Source organism: Dipodomys merriami, unplaced genomic scaffold (assembly GCF_024711535.1).
Source record: "Dipodomys merriami isolate MVZ:Mamm:240054 unplaced genomic scaffold, mDipMer1.0.p SCAF_21, whole genome shotgun sequence".
NCBI lineage: Eukaryota > Metazoa > Chordata > Mammalia > Rodentia > Heteromyidae > Dipodomys > Dipodomys merriami.
In genome coordinates, this window is record NW_027203493.1 from 32607144 (window position 1) to 32630556 (window position 23413).

Below are 23413 nucleotides of genomic sequence, written 5' to 3' on the forward strand. Positions count from 1 at the left end.
TAAAAAAGAAACCAACAACAAGTAAAGTAGCCAATCTGTAGTGTTCTGTCATGCACAAATGGAAAAAGGTGGTGGTAACCAACTGGTCTATTTGTCCCAGACCTTCCCATTTCAGAAATGAAAGTCCTGCACCCAGGAAACCCTTCTGTCTCAGAAAACCTGGATGAGTCAGCCACCCAGATATTCCTGCTGTATGACTCATCATGAGGTAGTTGACATGGTAGACAGAAGGAAATAAATCCTGGAGCCACAGATTGAGCTAGATCAGAGAGGCCAGGAAAAGTTCAGTTCTCATAAGAAAGACCAATACCTTCACTGTGGTCATTGCCTCAACTCTCCAGGTGAGGAATTTAAGTCTTGAGAGGCAACATTACCTTGCTTTAAATAGCCCAGCCAGGAAGTGAAGATTGAAACCCAGGAGTGTGCCTTCCCGGCTGATGCTTGCAACTAGTGCACTACTGCCTATCCTACCTCAAGAAAACATGCCCAAGAATACAATACGAAGACCAAAGCAAGCATTGCTAGGAAAGGAATGAGGAGAAAAGTGTAAGAAATCCTCACTCAAGGAAGCTGTGGAAACTGCGTAAACGTTCTCTCTGAACTTGCTGGCAGCCAGGGCAAAGAGGGAAAGAGCAACTCTCATTGTGTGAGACCAGGAAGTTTGAGGAGGCTCATGGGGCTGACAGAGCAAGGAGAGGCATTTGTGGAGAGGTCCTCTCCATAGGGCTTGAGTACAGCTGTGCTGAATGGTTCTGGGAAAAAAAAGAATAAAAGATTCTCTTATAAGATCTCAGTATTAGGAAGAGAAGAAGTGAGAATAATGCGGGGGGGGGGGTAGAGACTGACTGGGATATGTCACAATGAAATTCTCCCTTGTGCATTGCATTCATAAGCTGCTTTGTTGAATGATAACCCCTTTGTAGAATTACTCAGAGGTAATTTTAAAAAAGAAAAATTCTCCCTTATATAGCTAATGTATGCAGATTTAAAAAAACTGGGACCCCAGTGATAGCTCAACTTTCCTCTTACCCTCGAGTGTCACCCACGTGTGACAGCTCAATAGGGTTCTGCTAAGACATTTTGTGAAGATGCAGGATGAAATTCTGGCAGCAGCTTTTCATGAAGTAGCTTAATAACAGGGTATGCTTAGGAAAACAGGGACAACAATCAACCATCTTGATGGCCAGGTCTAGTGGCTACATGTTCATTGAACTACAGTTCCATAAAACCCAAACTCACCCCCCCCCACCCGAGGGACACTTGTGTCCACAACCAAGGAGTAGCGGACTCTGGGTCCAGGAAGAACTGCTTTCCTTCCTCTGCCCAGGGAGGCAGCCCAGGACCCCTTGCCCCATTCTCCAATGTTGAGTTGCTCTGATCCGTTCCAATGGTGGTGGCCTATAAGCAAAAGCAAGATGCTAATGGGGCCCTTTATCCTCCCTGTATTCCTGTTGGATACTCCAACAGTCTGTTGTACAACAAATGGATTTAGAGAAACTTCACCAAGTGGAGCCAGATTATTGAAGGTAACGGGTATTCACAGCAAGATAGGTCAATGAGCCTTTCTGTACTCTCTAGCAGAAGCCAGGGCAATGGAAACACAGGGAGAAAGCTGAAGTCTTTGCATACAATACATCATTGACATAGTTGGAGAAGTGAGTATTTGAATAAATATATGATGCATTGCCAAGGCAACAGGCAAGGCCAGACTGGCAGCTGTGTGAGCCAAACTCCTGGAGGTGCTGGTGCCTTTGGGTGTCATTGTGAAAATTTTCCAGCAGGTGGCAGTCAAGTGCCTTGAGAAAGGAATGTGGGTTTTTTGTTTTTTTGTTTTTTGTTTTTTTTCCCCTAGCTGTGCAGCATGGATAAGACACAAGGAGGAAAAAATAATGAGCATAGTGCCTGGGTGATGGGGAGGAGCAAGTAATGGAAGTGAAGGGACCAGGAAGAGGTAAGTCCCTAATCAGGAATTATGGTTTACTGGACACACGGTCCACCAGGTTGTCAGGGCTGAGGGATAGCCACGTTTGTGGCACTTCTATTCACAGTCCTATGGTATTCCGCCCTACGTGAGCTAAAATGAGTGTAGATGAGAAACTGCATTTGGAGCTAAGGGGCTGGCTGGCTGGCTGAGAACTTACAAAGAAGCAGGACTTGTGGAGTGGGGCATTCTGTAAATCAGACCAAGGCTAGTCCTGTAGACAAGCCCTCCAATGTGGTAGATGGAAGACAGTCTCCAGAATTCCAGTCTCAGACAGCACTGAGGCTTGGTTGGTAGGGTGAATCAGAGGTCTAATGAAGAGCCACAGAACAGTTCCCCAAAGCCATGCAGCAACGGTACTCAGGAAATATTTGCGAAGAGAGTCATAAAGGGATGTCTGCTTGTCTTTGCCACATTCTCTCTGAAATATAGCATAAGGACAATTTACAATCCCACTAGTACTGGCGGGGGGTAGGGGGTGGATATACAGACTACTGATGGTATGGTATAGGGATGTAGACTGAATGCAATTGACAATGAAGCAGCTACCCAAACTGAAGTGGAGGGAACAAGGCAGAGCGAACAGCACAGTCATGATGGAAGGAGCTGATTGGATAAGCAAGCTAGGGACACGATTCTTTTATCAGGTTCAAGGAAAAAGGATTGCAGAGTGGCTTGAAGTCTCAGGAACTCTACTCCCTCTTAAAATCTCATCAACCATCTAAAAAGAACACCGGAACTACTTAGTGACTCTAAACTTGTGGATAAGAGCATGCTCTCTGATGGGAGATGGTGGTAGGGTTTCAAATCCTGACTCCATCAGGCATTCAAGCCTTAGGTCCAACAAATATGAGTGTTGTGACATTGGCCACAGTACCTAGTCTCTGTGTGTCTTGGTGCATACGATAAGGATGGTAACATTTCCAGCTCTGAGTGGTCATGGACTTAAAGGAGACATATAACGTGCTAAGAATGAGGCCCGGCACATGTGAACTATGGTCACTATCATTACTTCTTTCCTCAGTAGCCACCAAAAAAAGCCTTATAATAGTGGCTAATGTTATTTTGCCCATTTTACAGGTGAGGAAATTTAAGTCTGCCAGGATAATTAACTTGACCAAGGCCAATGATTTTATAGATTTTAAAATCAGGTCAGTTCTAATTAAAACTCATAATCTTCCCAGCATTTTGCATGGTTTCCAGCCTGGACCATGGCATAGACTCCATACAAAGTAAGAAAGGGGCACATCCCAGAGCATGCAGGGATTGAAAGATGCTGCAAACCAGCCCCATGGAACTGGTGTTCCATGAGAATTTATGACGCTATGTGGGGGTGGGGGGGGAGGGGGAGGGGGGCAGATGAAGGCAGGGCCAGGTAACGCTATGGGATAAGGGTTAATTAGGCAGATTTCTTTTCTCCTGGGTTTCAAGATGCCCTTCTGGAGTGCAAGGTCCAGGAATGGTGGAGACTCTAGCCCTCCCAGTATGCACTCACACGTCATTTTTATCTGGCACCTACTGGCCAAGGGTTCCATGGAACCCTGCTCTCAAGACCAAAGGGCCCCTCCTATGAGACCCTGCCTTATTTTCTCCTCCCCAATAATTTCCCACCTAAAAGTGCTACCTTTGAAAACAGCCCCAGCTCTGAGTCTCCTATCACAGGCCTTGTCCCATGAAAAGTAGCCAAGGACCTTTGCCTTGCCCTGCCTAATGCCTGCTCTCTGGCCTGGCACTGCCCTCAGCCTCCTGGCATCTTGTGTATTTAGCCCACGCCTCAGCCTGGGCCTGGGGTTTGTCTCCATTACCTAGGGGAAACCAAAGGAATCTAAAGCTATGTAGAAAGCTCCAAGGTGCCTTGCACCAGTGGCTCATGCCTGTAGTCCTAGCTACAGGCATGTAGCGCAGAAGCCTGAGATCTGAGAACCCCAGTTCCAAGCCAGCCAGGGCTGAAAAGTCCACATGAGACTCTTCTCTCCAATGAACTAAGAAAACCATAAGTGTTGCTGTGGCTCAAAGTGGTAGAGTACTAGCCTTGAGCAAAAGAGCTCAGGGACAGGGCTCAGGCCCTGAGTTCAAGACCCATGTCTGACTCCCCCCCCCAAAAAAAAAAAGAAACTCCCAGGTATCACCCCTCCTGTGGCAGGGCTTAGGCCTTGTTCTCTTCTTCACCTCAATTCCAAGCACAGGAGACACTCCACATCTCTATCATCCGCCCATCCCTTCTGCACTGTTGCTCAGCTATGCGAAGCAGTCCTATTAAGGCTGTTTTCTCTATTACTTCAGCCTCACTATTCCCTGGCAACCCCAGAGGTGCAGGGGGAGAGACAGTGATAGGAAGGCTAATGCATGAATAAGTGATACACAGGGCCTAGCAACTGAAGACATGTCAGACTGACCTTTCTTTTTCTTGTTGTCTGTCTGTCTGAATTTGCCACAGAGTAAGAGAGCCTGGTCCTAAAGACACCAAGAAGAAGACTCTGTCCCAAAAAACTTACTGCCTGAAGTTGAAGGAAATTCTGGAAAACATCTGCATCTTGTTCTAAGGAAACAAAAGAATGTACTGCTGTTATATGGTGGCAGATGGGAGTGGCTGGCATGAGGGAGAGCGAGTCAGATGGACCCTGAAGCGACTCTGCTTCTCTGGTTGGAGCTGCTAGCAGACAGGCTGGGTGGGTCCAGGTTGGGCTGAGAAGAGAAATGGAAAGAATATTCCACAGAAGACAAAAGGGATGCTGAGGGATCTTGCCTGATGCGGCCTTCACTTTTCTTCACAGTGAAGTGCAAGTCTGCCTACAAAGTGGGGATGGTGCAGAGAACAGGCCAGGAAAGTGTTCTGGAGACAGGTGTGCCCTGGGAGGCCAGGCACAGGCATGAATCCAGGACTGGCCACTCAGCAAGTGAGTACAGGACGTGGTTACAGCCCCACCCTCCCCCCTAAAAAAACGGGATCAGCTAGCATAGGCAGAATGAGGAGATGCTAGACACGGGAGAAGAAGTAAGACAGGCTGGCAAGGCGTGCAGTGCTTCCTAGAACCAAAGCTCAGCTCTGTGTGTCCTGGGCCAATCAGATGGCCTCTAGAAAACACCGTTTCTTCCTATGTAAAAGGAGAAAGGACTTCCCTGCCTGGATTGCGGGAAGATGGAGTGTGCTAACTGTAACCATGTCACTGAAAGAGAGGAGCTCATGCTGGGTGAGCAGGAAGGCAGAGGTGCAAGCTCAGATCTGAGACTTTAGGAAGATGCTCGGGGACAGTGAGACGCGGTGCAGGTGAGAGGCGAACTTGACGCGGAGTGATCTCCGGGTGCCAGGAGGCTGTTGGTGAGTGGGCTCAGGAGACATCCGCGGGTTAGCTTTGCGGCAGGAAGCATGAGGACTCCTCAGAATGTGAAGGGTGGGTGGAATCTGCAGAGCCCAGCCCTTCACTTCACCAAAACACAGACCGAGAACCCTCCATGAAAGCTGGGACGAGGATAATGAGGAAGCTAAGTCAGTGGGTGGTAGGTGACAGAATTTTGGAGTTGCTCAGGGAGATGAGAGGGAGAGAGCAGAGTACAATGGTTTCTCCACAGCTCAGGAGCAAAGGAAAAGCCTGTGGGCTGATGGCTGCCGATGGACCAGTGACACAGTAACATCTAACTAAGGGACACAGGGCTCCTCAAGTTCCATCAACACACCCCCGAGCCTTCAAGCAATGAGTGCATCGAACACATGTGTGGCACCCAGAGGTGCCAGGTGACTCCTGGGTGAAGGACCAGTCCAAGAGAGTAAATTTCCATCCCACACTACATGTGGCCACCAGATTTCCATTTGGGACACATGTTAATAAAGAAGATACTGTGAGTGTGCTGGCGGCAATCACTCATTCATCTTGCAGTAAATATTTGCTGAGGGCATCCGAGTGCCAGGCATCGTCCTCCACAGTGAGGTTGAGGTGGGGCAGGGAGACCAACCCTTGTCCTTGGTTGGTACACAGACGGGTGAGGACAGGAAGCAAAGGAAATGGAGACGTAAATCATGTCAGATGCTGGGCAAGGATGAATGTTCGGGAGAGGTAGGGAGGGGGGCTGGAGAGGGGGGCAGGCAAGATGGCTGGCCCAGAAAGACAAGACTGCTGTGAAGAGAGGGAGCTGGGGTTCTGCAGGTGGCAGCAGGGCAGAGAAACCAGGGACCCAAGAGCCAGAACAGCCGGAGGAGGAGCGGAGCAGTCAGGGTCTGGGCTTTGAATGAGGAGAGAGATGGGGTCTTCTTTTAGGTTTTTCAGTTGGCTGTCCTGGTGAGAAAGGAGGTGCAGGAGGGGAGGGGAGAGCAGAGAGGTGAATTGGGGATGGTGGGTAGAGGGATGATAAGTGACTGAATACCAGATGTCTTTGGGGAGGGGGGTGCTGTGCTGAGGGAGGATGTAGGGGGAGAGATGGGCCAATGTTGAGTGGCCATGGCCGGCTGGCGAGAACTAGTCCTTGAATACTTTTCAGGAAGGAGCAACAGGATTTCCTGACTGTAGATCTTCAGTCTGTGGCCTTCACAAAGCTTACCCCCCACACACACCCAGACTTTGAGGGTCTGCATTCCACTTGTTAGGCACCTGTGCGAGCAATGGTTGGAGAGAGAGATGCCTTTTTGTCTCCCCCATCAACCAGGGCAGGAGTGGCTGGTTTGGGATGTGTGAAGTGGGGACAGGGAGAGCTGGCTGAGCTTCCTCAGACACGAGGAAGACCCCTGCCTCCCTCCCCTTCTGGACCAGTGTCCATCCCACAAGAGCCGCATACAGATGCCCAGGGCAGTGCCTGCCCTGACAGCCCATTCTGTCCTTAAATGGCCTCTGGGGAAGGCACTGTTATCAACATGGTAGAGATTACATGAGTCACAGACATGAAGCAACATGTACGAGATTTGCCCAGCTTGGAGGGGAAGAGCAAGGACTGGAATCCAGAGATGCTCAACTCCAGAGCCCGGACTCTTGGCACATGCTTTTGTTGCTTCAGTGACTCAGCACATAAAAAGCGAAAGCTCTGTCCCAACTGGGAGAAGCAGGGCAGGGCAGGGCAGGCGGACACCCACGGCCCTTGCCCCCAGTGCCAGGCTGCCCAAACCAGTAACAAGTGCGGTTACCCAGAGCGCATGTGCAGGCAGTGGGGGAAGAGTAGATCTGTGTAAGGGGTTGGCTAAAGGTTAACCAGATGATGCTTCTGCTTCAACTCTGCATGACCGACAACTTTCCTAAGTCGTACTTGGCCTTTTGCCTGCCTGCAAGCACAATGTAAGCAAGAAGCCTTCGTCTTGTGATGAATCTCTGGGCTTCAATGTGCTGGGTAGAAGATGTTGGTCTGCATGCACTCTGACCTCAGGAATGACCTACAAGTTCCTCTTAACGGAAACAGACTTAGCCTGGTTTCTTTCATTTCTCTTTCCTGTGTGCGGAGTTAAAAGAGAATCAGTTTTATTTTTTCTGAGCTTTGGTTACCCGAGGTTGGTTCTCAGTCTAAGGATCTGAACAAGTCTGAGTTGTGCATCTTGAGAAAACTTCCTGAGAAAATATTCAGCACAGAATCAGAACAAAAATAATACTACAAGAGGTGAAGCAGCAGAAACCACATACTGGGCTTTTTTTTTTTTTTTTTTGGTTAGTCCTGGCCCTGAGCTTCTTTTGCTCAAGGCTAGCACCCTACCACTTGAGCCACAGTGCCACTTTCAGCTTTTTCTGTTTATGTGGTCCTGAGGAATCGAATCCAGGGCTTCATGCATGCTAGGCAAGCACTCAAAGAGCTAGATAACTCTGAGAAAGGTCAGGTAACTGCTTGCCCCACATCTCCCAAAGGGGACAGCCAGGATTGAGTCAGGGATGATGAGCTCCAGAGTTCTGTGACAGGAAAAGGAGGACTCCCTGTTCTGAGTTAAAACAAATCGCAACCCAAACTTCCCAGGAAGCCGTAAAAAAGAAAACACTTCAGATAAAAATAAGCAAAGAATAGAAACAAGAAGTCACAAAAAGATGAGCTACAAGGATCAATAAATATATGAAGACATATGATCAAGATATTATAAGCAAGCCAGGCACCAGTAGCTCACACCTGTAATCCTAGCTACTGAAGAGGCTGAGATCTGAGGATTGTGGTTCCTGACAGGCAGGAAAGTCCGTGAGACTCTTATCTCCAATAGAAACCACCAGAAAACTGGAAGTGGTACTGTGGCTCAAGTGGTAGAGCACATGCCTTGAGCTGAAGAGCTGAGGGACAGCGCCCAGGCCCAGAGTTCAAGCCCCACAACTGACAAAAAAAAAAAAAAGATATAATAAACAACAATATGTCATGTCCACTGCCTGTATTAGCAGAGATCATGCTCCTAAAGACAAAATCAAATATTAGTGAAGGTGTCATGAATGGACATTTACATCTGGTACCAACTCTCTAAAAGAAATCTAGCACTAGGTAACAAAGCTTTAAAAAGATCTGTTCCTTTGGAAAAGGCAATTACATGTGTAATTAAATTAAATGTATGTCTAAGGATATCACCTGTTACATAGTATTCATTTCATAACATGTATCTATATGAATAGAGATGTAATATATGTAAATCAATGAATACCTGCAGATTTTCTTACAATGTTAAAATAAAGACTAATCAAAAACAACTAAATGTTCCTCCTCAGAGGACTGGTGAAATAAAGGTATATTTAAGATGAAGACATCTTGTTTCTCAGACAGTGGATACTGCTAAAAATTCTTACTTCTGCTATAAATCCTTAGATAAAAGGTTATTTCTAAGATAAATGAAACCATCTCCTCTGTTTCAAGTGTGACCTAAGGTTTCTCTAGAAAATTTCTAAGCTAACACACACATACACATGCACTCTGTCTCACTTTAAAAAATACAACACAAAATGCAAGTAAGCATCTTTCTATGTTGCCTAGGAGAACCTCAAACTTGTGATGTTCCTACTTTATCACCCAAGTGCTGGGTTTACAAGCATATGACACCATGCCCACACCTAAACAAGTTTCTCTTGAAATAAAATTTGTTAATAATATAACCTATCAATGCTTATAATTTCAAAAACATTCAATATAAGACTCTGACTCTAAAGCTGGGCACTGGTGGCTCACGTCTATAATCCTCGCTACTCAGGAGGCTGAGATCTGAAGATCATGTTTCAAAGTCAGCCGGGGCAGGAAAATCTGTGAGACTCTTATCTCCAAAACACCGCCAGAAAACTGGAAGTGGTGCTGTGGCTCAAGTGGTAGAGTGCTCGCCTTGAGCTGAAGAACTGAGGGACAGCGCCCAGGCCCAGAGTTCAAGCCCCATGACCAACAAAAATAAATAAATAAAAAGATACTGACTCTAATATAAAAAAGAAATGAATTAAGATTGGTTAAAATAAGATAATAAGATTAGTATGTAGGTACTGAGGCATGACAACAGTAGACAATAAGAGAAATGACCTACTGAAATGCTGGACCTTTTCATAGTAAATGAGTACTCTTAGACTTGGTATTTATATTTCTAGAAGACATGTTGTATATTAACATTATTTATGGGCAAAATAAAATCAGACTCCAGGCTCAGAGCATGATAATCGGAGGTTTGCTTACATGGATATCCACTGAAAACAATATATATATATATATATATATATATATATATATATATATATATATATATATATATACACTTGTGTACACAGACATTCCTTTGTTCCCCAAGCATTACACATAGCATCTTTAACTCCTTCCCCCATATATGAAAAGCCCTGTCCAGGTCACAGCCAAATCACCACACATTTCCAAGATGTCCTATAGGGGGTGCCATGAACCCACGCAGAGCCAGTAGCAGGATTCAACCCACTCTTGCATAGACAAAATGATATTTATCTAAAGCCATACAGAAAATCAATGGTCCATAGGACTAGAAAAGGAGGAGGAAGAGGCAGTGAAAGAAGAAGGAAATTCCTCTGCTAATATTTATATTTATCCCGCTAAACATTGTTCCGGGCACTTTCTGTTATACCCATACAGGCTCTCATCTAATACCCTGCCAGCCTTGCAGGGTATTACTATCATCACTCCCATTTTTTTTTTTCTCAGATAAAGACACAGTATTTTATGGAGGTTAGGGCACTATTCAGAGCTCCATTTTTGGAAATGATACAGGGAGATGTTACCCAGTGCTTTTTCTATTGATTCAAGCTGCTTCTCCAGGTCTCTGATGCCCCTTACACACACACACACACACACACACACACACACACACACACACACACACACACACACACACACACACACACACACACACACACACACACACACACACACACACACACACACACACACACACACACACCACCTTTGGGACAGGTCCCTCACTTTGCTGTTTATGTCTGTAGAAAATCTGATTGAAAGACATACTATTTGAAAAGCAGCTCACCAAAATTGATGGTTCAATATTGGCTTCTCAGACCTCTGGCCCAAGCATTCTAGTAAAAGCCCAACCTGAACCATCACGTGCTATTCAGGGAAATACATATTTGGCTCCTGTACCCCCAGCTTTGGAAGGCTGGTGGTCATCACCCTGTCCAGCCTATCACAGCTAGCGTTGTATTGAGACTCAACATTGCATTGAGATTGGAAGGTCTGGTGTTACATCCATAGGCATCTGACTTCTACTTTCAGGCCCTACAGCCATGACTAGGTATTTTGAATAAGTCTATTGTGGTAAACATGGTGTTCAGAAAACAAAACATGAATAGCTCTTGCTTGTGACCTTCATCTAATCCTATCACTTTAGGAGTCCTGTGCAGCCTGGCAGGGCTCGGATGAACCCATTTGGTGACAGTGCAGAGGCCTCTGCCCTGCAGTCCGTCCTGTCAAAACAAACTCTGAAGAGGTTTCATGGAAAATGGTTCAACTCAGACTCCTGTCAAATGATTTCTTGCAAAGTAAGTTAAATCAGGGCCAGCTCAAGCCTGGTGCACCATGGGCCTATTTTTAGCACTATGCAGGGAAGGTTGTGAGATATTCAAGCACCCGAGCTCAGAGCACATACTGCCTGAGCTCAGATCTTCTCTGCCTTCGCTGGTATGGCTCCAGATGAGCGTGGGCCTCCAGCTCCTTGTTTCTTCACTGGTGAGACGAGGATCATGAGAGCAAGCACCTCACAGGGAGGTTGAGAATCGCACCTAAGACAATTCATGGAAGGAGCTTATGACACCTGGCACATGGGAAGAGGCTCACTCAGCAAATGTCTCCCCTACTAAGTATTACTATCCTACTGATTGCCCTGTCATAGGAAGAATGGCTGGAGGCACTGGGGAATACTGGAAAGACATGAAGGAAGGGGAAGAGGGAATGAAGCATGAGCCCAGAAGCACTATTTTCAAACTTCGGAAGTAGAATCATACCAGGCCTGCAGATCTTTGTTCTGTGTGGCTACCAAGGCAGAACTAGGTCAATGAGGAAAGTGCCAAGAGGCACACTGGAAGTCAGAATAAAGAAGGCTTTTTTTTGCACACAAGGTATCCATAAAGGAAACGGTGCCTCAGTGGGACATACCCTTGGGCTTTCCTGTGTCACTGGCCAGAAGAGGTGGACTCTGATGCCACTTCCCACTGGATCTCTCTACCACTTTGATAATGAGCAAAAAAGTGCTGACTGCCAGGGTGTGGCTGCTCAGCCAGAAGAATGGACTTTGGACCAGCCTTCAGGACTTTTACTTATTGCTCTGAGTACCATTTGTTATTGGTGATCAGCAGCAGCTCAAGGAACCAAAAGCTTTTTTTTTTTTTTTTTTTTGGCCTTACTACTCCAGCCACATTCCTAGCCCTTTTTGCTTTAGTTTACATTTCAGACAAGGACTTGTACTTTCTCTCTGGGCAAACCTTAGACTGTGATCCTCTTACTTCTGCTTCTCAAATAACTTGGATTAGAGGAATGTACCTACCAGACCAGGCCAGACTATTTTTTAGATAGATTTTTGCCCATCCTGGGGCTTGAACTCTGGAGTGCTTTGTACTCAAGGCTAGTACTCTGTCACTTAAGCCACAGAACCACTTCTGGCTTTTTCTGAGTACTGTACTTTATTGGAGGCTTTTTTTTTTTTTTTTAAGTCTCACAGCCTTTTCTGTCCTGGCTGGCTTCAAACCACAGTCTTCAGGTCTCAGCCTCCTGAGTAGCTGGGATTACAGAAGTAAGCCACCAGCATCTGGCTCCTGGAGTATTCTTAAATAGCAGTCCTCCTATTTCTACTTCCTTTGTAGCTGTGATTACAGAGGTGTGTCACTATGGTTGGCCCCCCCAAAAAGCATTTCTGGAATACTTGGTGCTGGGCTAGGAATCAGACAATATGAAATGTCCAGGAGGGGAGCTAGTAACATCTTACTTTAAAGACAATATCAATTATATATGCCATTCTGATCTGGAGGTGCTCAATGAGGAAGTGATCAGTCCCGCTGGCCCTGTAAATCTGGAGGTCATTTATTTATCCACTCAAACAAGAGACAAACAAGACTTGACCTGGGGCTTACCAGAGTTGCAGACACACACCAAGAAAGATGCTGGGACAAGAAGGAGGCAGAGGCGAGGTGGGGTGGGAGTGGGGTGTCTGCTCCCTGAAATATGGTTCAGAGATAAGGCATGTAGGAGGTACTCTCCATCATGGGAGATTGTTATCTTTCCAAACTATAAAAACTAAAAATAGACTTAAAACTAGAAACTATAAATTACAAACATTTGTATGGCTGAAAAAGAAATCCAAGGAAAAAAAAGTTGTAATTCCCAAACTATAGCTCATCAGCTATTTTCAAAATATTTTCTTGTGTACTTGTTACTACCAATTCATTTGTCTCAACTCTGAGAACCTAGGGGGTAAAAGCATGCATGGAAATGGCCGTGGGGATTATGCTGTGTACTCATTCAATTACGTGCCATCTGGCTTCACCTAACAACATGTTTGAGATCTGTTATCCAGGCTGGCTAGGATCTCACCAAGGCACGAGACAGGGCATTTCTTCTCAGAGGAAAAGTGCTCAATGATGTCAAGGCTACCGTGTTGGATCTAAGCTGCAAGATCTGTCCCCACTTCCCACCTCCTCAACAGTGGTAGTATGTCACTGTCCTTCAATCTCTGTTGGCTGTCATCTGTAGCCAAATCCTACTGCTTTTTTTTTTTTCTATCTTTCACAAGTGCTCCTCCCTGACTTGTTCTTTTCCCTGCTGACTACTGCGGCCTTAAGGTAGGCTCAGACCACCTCCCTCCTGGCCTACTCACATCCCCTAATCCTCTGGCCTCTGGCACTGCTCAGAAGTGACTGCACAGGTCACCCTCTCTTGGAGAGGTTTCTTAAGGTCCGTCTGCTGCTCCCATCTTCACAGTCTACTTTGGTCCGGACACTGTGCCCAGGCTATACACAGCGACAAGAACAGGATGCAGGTGCCATCTCACATGCCAGCTCGCTATAGTCCACTGACACTGGCTACCAGGATTGGTTATTATTCTGTCTGGGGTAGCGTCAGAGGGATGGGAGGTTGGCACTCATGCCACCCACATCCTACCTGAATAAAGCGCAGGGAATGCCACAGAACCCAGAGGTGCCTGGCTTCAGCCTGTACCCCGCACCTTCACTTCCTTCTGTATTCCTAGGAAATCTTCCCCGTGACCTCGTCCCAAAGCTCCTCAAGTCATATTCACTGCCACCCATGGCTCACTGCCCCATGCTTGTCCTCCTCCCAACACCTAGCCAGTGTGTGGTACCTTTTTCATTAGAAAACTGTAGCATTAATAAAGCTCTCCCAGTGGGTCAGAGAGCAACTGAGTTCACCTTTGCCTTAGCATCCAAATACATGGATTCGAGAATTCCCCAGGCACACCAGTCCGATCTCTCAATGAATCTGTGGTACACGTACTTGCTCTACTTGTATGGCGATGTTTTGGCCATCTCAGCCTCCGTATCTTCTGAGGCTGTGAACCCCTGCGGGAGAGGGGTGGAAGTCACATCTGTTTAACTTATGGGCTCCTGAACATAGTAGCATAACACAGTGGGACTCGGTTGCAGAAAAGCAGAGACTCCTGTCCGCCTCCATCATGGCTCATTCTGGGTCCCCAGGCAACATTTCCTTCTAGATCTCGACTTCAGCCAGATTGCCCACTAACAGCCAGAAGTAGCTGAACTAGAAGGTTTCCCAGGTTCTTTCCAGTTCTAACATACAGAAGAACATGGGCCAAAATGCACAGGACTTTTCATGGCTGTGTGGGTAATAATAACTCAGCACTGTGCTCAGTGATATGGCATACCACTGTTCCTGCAAGTGGCACGGATCCACATGGCAATGAGTCCAGATCCTTAAGGGGCACTCAGTGCTCTGGGATGATGTTTGTGCAGTGAAGTATGATGGACAATGAAGAGTGAATTTATCTCCCTGTGAGAACGTAAGTACGCCATTCTATATTTATACCTTCCATCTCCTAATTTAGATGGGAAGAACTTTTTCTGATCAGCCCTCACTTGCCAATAATTCTGTTCTACATGGAAATGAAGAATAGGAGTCATATAAGTTCACAGATTGAATGGATGGCTGATTTACAAAGCCCTTAAGAATATGGCTGCAGGCCGATGCTGGCAACCCCATAATTAGATATGGCATGCTCTGCGATGATGTATTTTTTACTGTTTTTTTAATAACTCAGTCCTCCTTCTGGGATGAGGGGAAAAATGGAATTTGTTAAAAATAAATTGAGATTTAGTGGCTTTTCAGCCTTCTGCTGCTTGTTGCTCAAAATATTCTCTAAATAAGAGAAGCCCTGCCCTATAGTGCACTGTAAACACCCACAGACACTCAGAGCCAAATTCTTCCAATTATGACCCTGTGCCTGTTGCCAAGCTACTGCAAGGACCTACTTGAAAGGCAGCCATCTAGGCCATTTCCTGATTAAGCTGCCCTGTAGCAAGAAGTCGAGGCCTGCTGCTTCGCCATCATATCTGCCCTCAATAATCATTCTATGTTCTGGAAATTAAGCCTTTTCCTTGTGATAGAATTACAATTCAGAGGTTAGTGCAAAACTAAGCACCTGCTCATCTGTTCACCTGCCTGGAGAGGGTGTGTGTGTGTGTGTGTGTGTGTGTGTGTGTGTGTGTGTGTGTGTGTGTGTGTGTGTGTGTGTGTGTGTGTGTGTGTGTGTGTGTGTGTGTGTGTGTGTGTGTGTGTGTGTGTGTGTGTGTGTGTGTGTGTGTGTGTGTGTGTGTGTGTGTGTGTGTGTGTGTGTGTGTGTGTGTGTTGGAGATCTAAAATCAGGTAGCAAAAGTGAATGCACAGCAGCAGTTCATTGTGCTGAGCAAATCAAGGTCAAACAAAAGTAGGTCAGCTATCCACAGGACAGGTGAGTCAGAAGCAGCCTATCCTTCTGCAGAGTGATTTCCTCTCTCCACAGCTGGGGTCACCCATTGTTCAGTGCAGAGGCTGGAATGGTCATTTATTGTACCCTAAGAGGGGCAGTGTGGCTGGTATTGGGTGTTAGGCTCTGCCACCAGGTGTTCCTGCAGCTTCCACAAGCCCTAAAAGAATCAGGAGATTGCCATGTGCCGCATTCTCACTGAGAAAGAGAAATTACTTCCAGCTCCTTAGAAACCAGAATGCTCAGTGCAGCTCTGAGCAAATTGGGCTCTGGCTGGAAATGAAGCAGCCTCCTTTCCCACATGAGGATCTTCATTCACCATAGGCTCAACTAGTTCAGACTCTGAGAGCAGCACTCGAGGCCTTCAAAAGGCCCTGGAACATGGGTCCCAGGACAGGAATTTCCACTCTTAATGGAGCAAGCATCTCCTGAGAGAACTGAGGGGTATTATGTAGTCACACTTTTTAAACTCAAAATTAGGACCTGTATTCGTAGTGAGGCAGAAGTTTGAAAAGCAGGAGCCCTGAAATACTTGGGATAGAAGGGTCACAAATCATTGAGTCTTCTCAGTGAGGTTTACCTTACACATCCAGTCAGTCCATAGGTGTTTTCTATGACTCTTCCACTACCCCCAGGGTTCCATAGTCTCAATTATTATCATGCTTGTGCTTGCTTTGATTATATATGATTATCAAGAGAGAGTGGGCCCGGGGGCATGGCTCAAGTGGTAGAGTGCCAGCCAAGCAAGTGTGAAACCCTGAGCTCAAATCCTATATGTATATATTTAAATTTTTATTTAATTTTATTGTTATTAGAAAGGTGATGTATAAAGGGGTTATAATTACATGTCAGATAAAGAGTTCGTTTCTTTTTGGGCAATGTTACCCCCTTCTCTCACTCTCTCCCAGTTTCTCCTTTCTACCCCCACCCACAAGTCCTATAGTTCATTTTCAACATAATATCTAGTGAGTACCACTGCTACATTTGTTTATCCTTTGCCCTTCCACTTCTATGCCTTTACTTATACTCTCAAAAACAAATAAATGAGCAAACAAGACAAAAAGAAAAGAAAACAAAAACAGTGACAAAGAAAAAACTCTCATTTCCATTTCCTGTTCATTTTGATAAATAAAAATTTATATAATCATATGCACATAGGCAATACACCTTTGTGTTCATCTCCTAAGAGTATCCTCCAAAAAATATATTTAAAAAATATTGTTGGAAGTGGCGCTGTAGCTCAAGTGGTAGAGCGCTCTCCTTGAGCTGAAGAGCTGAGGGACAGCGCCCAAGCCCAGAGTTCAAGCCCCATGACCGACAAAAAAAAAAAAAAAAAAAAAAAAAATATATATATATATATATATATATATATATATTGTTGTGTGCAATAGCCCACACCTTTCATCCCAGTAAAAAGGGAAACACAGATAGGAAGATCATAGCCTTGACCAGCCCAGGAATAAAGCAGATCTTATACTGAAAATAACCAGTGCAAAAAGGGACTGACAAAATGGCTCAGATAGTAAGGTGCCTACTTACTGAGCATAAAATCATGAGTTTGAACCCCAGTCCTGCCCAAAAAAAGGAAAGAGAGAGAGAGAGAGAGAGAGAGAGAGAGAGAGAGAGAGAGAGAGAGAGAGAGAGAGAGAGAGAGAGAGAGAGAGACTCTGCCTTGTTTTTCACTTGTTTCCAGAGCTACTGGACCAGTCACTGGCTTTTAGGATGTGCTCAATAAGTGCTCACTGAAGACACACAAGCATGCCAGATTCCCTGCCAGAGCATCATGTAGACCATGTTCCCACAGTCCCCACCACAATGCTACTAGGTAGAGCCACTGGATCTCCTGCACAATGAGAAACATCAAGGCTTAAAGAAGATTCATGCCTTGCCCTGGGTTATGTATTTTAAAAAGTGATTGAACTAAAATTCAAAGCCAAGCATGGAGAGTTCGAGCTCTGGTTTTGTAATGAGCATCCATTGCCTTTCCAATTAGAGAAAACAGACAGACAGACAGACAGACAGACAGACAGACAGACAGACAGACAGACAGACAGACAGAGACAGAGTGTGTTTTGGAGGAAAACTTGCTTGTCCAAAAGAGCTTTGGCACAGGGTAGAGTTCTACCTCCACCCTAGCTGTGTGGCCCTGGGCTGGGGCTGGGGATGGTGACAGTGACAATGATGATTACATCTGCAATGTGCTATTATTTACTCACAGCACAATGTCTGACACATAGTGAGCCAGTACTTTTGTGCTTATGAAATAACATATGTCTTTAATTTATTTTTTACAACTCTATAAACCATCTCTGTATGAGCTCCATTTTCCAGATTTGTAAAAAGAAAGTGGAAGAGAATAAGTGGTATTTCCAAGGGCCATAGATGGTTGTGATTCCACCCAGATCTGTTCAACTCTAAGACTGGAAAGGACAACTGAATGCATATGAAATGTCTAATGCTATGCCCGGCACACAGAAGCTCTCCAGTGCCACTGCTCATGTCACTCCTGTGAAAGGGAAACCTTTGGAAGGGAGAGGAGAGGTGGGAGGTGAGCATGTGGCTCTGCAGATGGTAGCATTGCACTTTCCAGGACTCAACAAGCTGACTGGGGACTCTGAACCCATGCTCAGGAGTTGGGGTGACACACCCTCAGTTAAGGACACAGAGGGACAGCCAGCTAGATGAGCAAGAATGTGTTCATCCCGAGATGAAAAGATTGAGATGAAAAGATCAAAACTTGAAGAGGAATGCATTTTTTGGAGGAATGTGTTTTGCAGCATGAAGTATCATGGCGAAGCCTACGCCAGGAATGCAAGCCTGTAGGCAGACTGGCCCCTGGATACTGAGGAAGGGCAAGGGCTCCTGCACATATGTATTAAAGTGAGGGAGATGCTGAACCCCTGCCCATCGGCAAACTCAAACAGGGACTCAACCTATACATTCTAAAGAAATAAGGAGATAGAGAAAAGGAGAGACACAGACACTGAGACAGAGAGACACAGAGAGGGACAGGTGGGGAGGAAGGGGAAGGAAAGAAGTCAGGAAGGCAAGAAGGCAGGCAGGCAGGGAGACAGGCAGGCAGTCAGGCAGGCAGGAAGGAAGGCAGGAAGCAAAGAAGGAAAGTAGAATGCAAGGAAGGAAAGCAGGCAGGCAGGCAGGAAGATTTTTTTTCTGAAGTAGTTCTGCTCTGGAGTCAAATATGGAGAAATGTAGCCATTACAAAAAAAGAAGGAATGATGTCGTGTGGTTTGTGGTGTAAAGCTCAATGGGTCCATCCCTGGAGGAAGACATAGCCATGGGTACCACCATCTTGACCCCCCTCCTCTGGAAGCTGCAGGAGGCTGTACGGCTGCCCCCAGAGGGCTCCTCAGAGGGCCCACGGTATTGCACACAGCTTGCCTCCCTCCCCAGGCTTATGTGTACGTGGTGAGAAAGCCATCAGGATGGGCAGCCTCTCCCCAGGCAGCTTGTCCCCTCCTGCTGCTCTTAGAAAGGAATCCCAATGCAAACACATTATCCCAATGCAATCAAAGAGCCTCAGAGGTCTTTGGGTCCTACCATCTACCCCCTCATCTCCCTTCAGCCCAGGCTCAGCACCAATTTTCTGGACCATTTTAACAGGCTCTGAAGTAGTTCTGCTGCCTCCCGCCCACAGCTCAGCCCCCACACTGCCACCAGCTGGCTTTCTAAAATAAAAGTGCTGACCACGTCACTCACCTCCTGAAAGATGTCTGCTAGAATTGCACTACTGATGGAATAAAGGCCAAAGTCTCCATTTGCAAGCAGGCATGTGCTAACTCGGTCATTTGTTCATTCACTTAACTATGTCACACCCTATGTCCTAGGCTCAGAGTTTGGTCCTGAGAGCAGTAAACAAGACAAGAACTCTTCTGGAAGATATACATCTGAATAGACTAAGACACAGAGAGCACAAGGAAACAAAGGACAGAAGGACAGAATGGGAGGGCAGCAGGGGGAACAAGGACAAAATGGTGTTGCCAGATAGTGAAAGAACACTGACTTGAACAGAGACCAGAATATGAGGTAAGGGAGGCAAAGATGAAGGGGACAAACAAGTGATCCAGGCTGGAGACAGAGAGTGCAATGACCCTGTGGGAAGAAAGAGAAATAGCAAGAAAGGGGTAGTGCCTAGAACAGAGTAAGCAAAAAAGAGAGTGCTGAGAAGCTGAGATCGAAGGAAGCAAGACACCCCTTCCCTCCCCGTGCCCACAGCCAGTTTACATAGTGCCTACTCCAAGCATGCACAAAGCCATCAGAGTTTCCAGCAGGAAGGTGACATGAACTTTCCTACTTTTTAAAAGATCATGTTGCCTGATGAGATCAGCATGGAAGGAAGGAGAACTGCTGAGGAACAGGGAGATGTAGACGCGGGTGGAGAGGAATGGTGGCTTTGGGGAGATACTCAAGAAAGAACTGTGAAGAAGCTCTGTAATCAGTGTGAAGAACACATGGGGTTCCCCGTGAGACTAAGGAGGAGCAAGACTGTTTATTTGGTATGTTTTACTTTTCTATCTGGAATGCCCACTACTTCCCAGGGTAGTAGCTTTTGGCTGGACACTGGTTATGAGGCTCAGGCAGAGGGTTGTTCAGCATGTGGAGATTACCATGAAGTGGCAACATGGGTGCTTTACCACTTGGCTCAGCTCCAGACATGTCCCAATACGTCACCTTTTACCAGGGTTCCTTACCGGATGCTCTCCCTGCACTTCTACAGCTAGCAGAGTCTTCGATAACTTGCTCAAAATCCACCTGTTCTCTGTGAGGCCCCCCAGACAAGGCCACAATCTTCTCTCTTCTGCCACAGCCACCTTAAGGCCACACCTTGACGAGGATCTAGCCACATGCCACAGTATTCTTTCACCTCTTTCGTGCTCACGAGCTCCTCTGTGTGCCAGTGATGGAAAGCTTACTCCTCTCTGCATCCCTAGCACCCAACACAAAGCCTGCGCATGGCAAATACTCACTAAATGAATGGAGGCGCAAAGAAGTGACATCCCTGCACACTGACTCACACCACAGCTGCTGTCTGAAAGCAAAGAGAGGTGAAAAAAAAAAATAACGCACTGCTGCTGAAGCACTAATAAAACTCAATGGGGCAGAATGGTATCTTCCCTTGAGGAGTTTCTTCACAACAAAGAGCTTCAAGAAAGATAAGAGCTGAACATCTCAGGCAGTTCAGAGGTGTAATGAGCACTGCATCTAATGAACACATTTCAAAAGCAGAAACACCCCCACAGAGTCCAGAACCAAGACACAGTCCTTTGCATTTAATCCTGAAAGTGATCCAAAGAGGCAGGATCTATTAGGCCTCCTTTGTAGCTGGAAAAAGTCTAGGTGACATGATTTGCCCAGGGTCACAGTGCTGAGAAGTACAGGATTCACACCCAAGACTGCCAGACACCAAACCCGATTCCTTCTCATCCAAGTCAGTCTCTTATTCCATGATGCAACATTCTACAGCACGCAGGATCTTTAGGACCACTGAGTCCCAGACTGTACAGAGCAGGTATGGCTGTAAGATTGGGGATGAGGTTTACATTTACTGAGGAGTTACTAGCAGAATGGAAGCTGGAATTGAATAGAATCTAATCTCTACCTCAAGGCCAGCTCTTGGTGTGCTGTCTGTAACTCAAGCATATGCCTTAGTGGGCAGAAACAAAGCCAAAACCATGATTTCCAGTCTATTCTATTTGCCTACAAGTTCCCTACAAGTAAATGTAAGAGGGGAGGGAAAGTGTGCTCTTTATCAGCTGTGACTGCTGTGTGCCCAGGGCCCCTCCATAGACAAGAAGGTAACTGAGCAGTTGATTCTGCATCAAAGCATTTGCAACACTGGCACCACAGAGCAAAATGACCTATTCATGGCAGCTTTCATATGTGTAGATGCACACTGCCCCTCTCCTTCAAACAGGACTCTAAGCAAGGCAGCAAAGGCTGGGGAAAGCCTGGCAGTGGACTGAGATCCCTCACATCCACTCGGGGACTAGTTTATTAGGTAGTGTAGGCCTCAGTTTCCTTGTGTGCATAAAGAATGCACAACCCATTTCCTGGAGCTGCTCTGACATTCTGAGAACTGAGCAGGATGGCATATGTGCCTGGCATAAAGCATACATCAAATGGTTGGTGGGTTGTTGATTGCTGAGCAAGCAAAAGGATTTACACATACCATAGAAAAAGAAATGTAAAAAAAAAAAAAATCCCAGTTATACCAAAGCTCTTGCAAAATCTGAGTAGGGTAAAATAGCACTCTCTGAGGACTATGAAAATATAAAGAAACTACTTGAAATTTTTAGTGGCTGAGTCTTTTAAGGCAGAGTGGGGGAAGAGAAAGGCAGAGTGAGAGGAAAAGGAATAGAAAAGAGATGAGCTGAGTTTGAATACATCAATATATTGCAGGAGTTGAAAAAAGTTAACATGTGGACATAAAAATATTTCTTTATCTCTAATGGATAGAGCTGCCTACTAATTATTTATGGCCTTAACTTCTCTGTCAAACTTCTGTTTCCACCTGCAATACTCCACTTGCTTGATGACGGTTTTCTTCCCACCCCACCTGGAGTTTCATTCATCTTTCTTCTACAAATCAATTCCTACTATTGCACTCATTTCACTCTTTACTTGTTGAGCTCCCTTACTAGGCATTAAGCCCCTGAGAGTCCATGTTGAGTGGGAGTTACCTCTGGGCTCACACATATGTTCACCTTCCTCTTACTCCAGGATCCCCAACTTCTCCAAGAAGATTCGCTTCTTGAGTAGAAAAACAAGAGAGGACTCGTGTTTAATTTATCATGTGTTTATTCTGTGATGAACATCTAAAGCACATCTTTCAAATATTAATTCATGTCTTCCCCCAATGTCCCTGGGAGAGAAATACCAATCCCAATTTGTAGGAGATACTGGTGCTCAGAGAGGTAAGGTCAATCGCCCAAGAGCTACAATACTAGTAAAAATGAGGCCAGGATTTGAAACAGGGTCTAACTCCAAACCTCTTCCCGCTAGACCAGCTGGTCCAGCTTGGATCTGAAGAGGCTGAGGGCACAAGAAGAAGGAAAAGACTAAGTGAGGTCAGGGCTAAGGAGCTGTGGCCAGACAGAGGGAAAATATCAGTTTAGAGAACCAAACAGGAGGCCTCTGGTGAAGGTGGAAGTCAAAATTTCATATTCCCACCTAGGTACTGAGACTCGGTCCTTGCTGGGAAAGACAGGTCAGCCCTGATAGAGCTGTGAAAAAGGAAGATGTGACTTGCTATTATTCTTCCTAAGACTACCTGATCCAGCTGAGATGGTCGTAATTGGGTACAATATTTAGGGAGCATTTTGTCACCTTGTGGTTTGGTAATCATACCAATGTCAAGATGTAAAATCATTTCATTAAATCCCACAGACTTACATATTTTGAATGTTTCTCTAAGACAAATATGTCACTTTAATGGCCTACTTGTGAGCTCTTATTTTATTTTATTTTTTTGTATAGAGGTCAGAAAAAAGGAGAGAGAGAAGGAGAGAAAGAGAAGGAGAGAGAGAGAGAGAAGGAGAGAGAGAGAAAGAGAGAGAGGGAGAGAACGCCCCACAAAAGGTGTTCCTGGGAGAAACATGGATTGGTAAGGCCTTGTTAGATGACAATTTGGTAATATTGATTCAAATTTTAAATGGAAAATGACTTAAGCCAAAAGTCCCACTTCTAGATATCTATACCACAAAAAGATCATGCATAAAAGCTCACTAGTGTGTGCAAACATTCCCCCTACAGCAATGGCTGTGATGATAAAGACCAAAAAGATTAAATACATTTAAAATAGTGTGACATATGAAGCTACACATTTGAGAATGTAACTATAATAACTGACAAAAAGTTAGTTAAAAAGACAGTTGTATAATATTACATAGAGAGATCTTGTTTTCATTAAACAAAACAAAACTTGTGTATGTTGGGAGTGAGAGCAAGGGGTGGGCATGCAAGCAGGTACAAAAGTCCAGGTATCTGGCTGGAGGTGTGGCTCAGTGGTAGAGCTCCTGCCTAGTAAGCATTAGGCA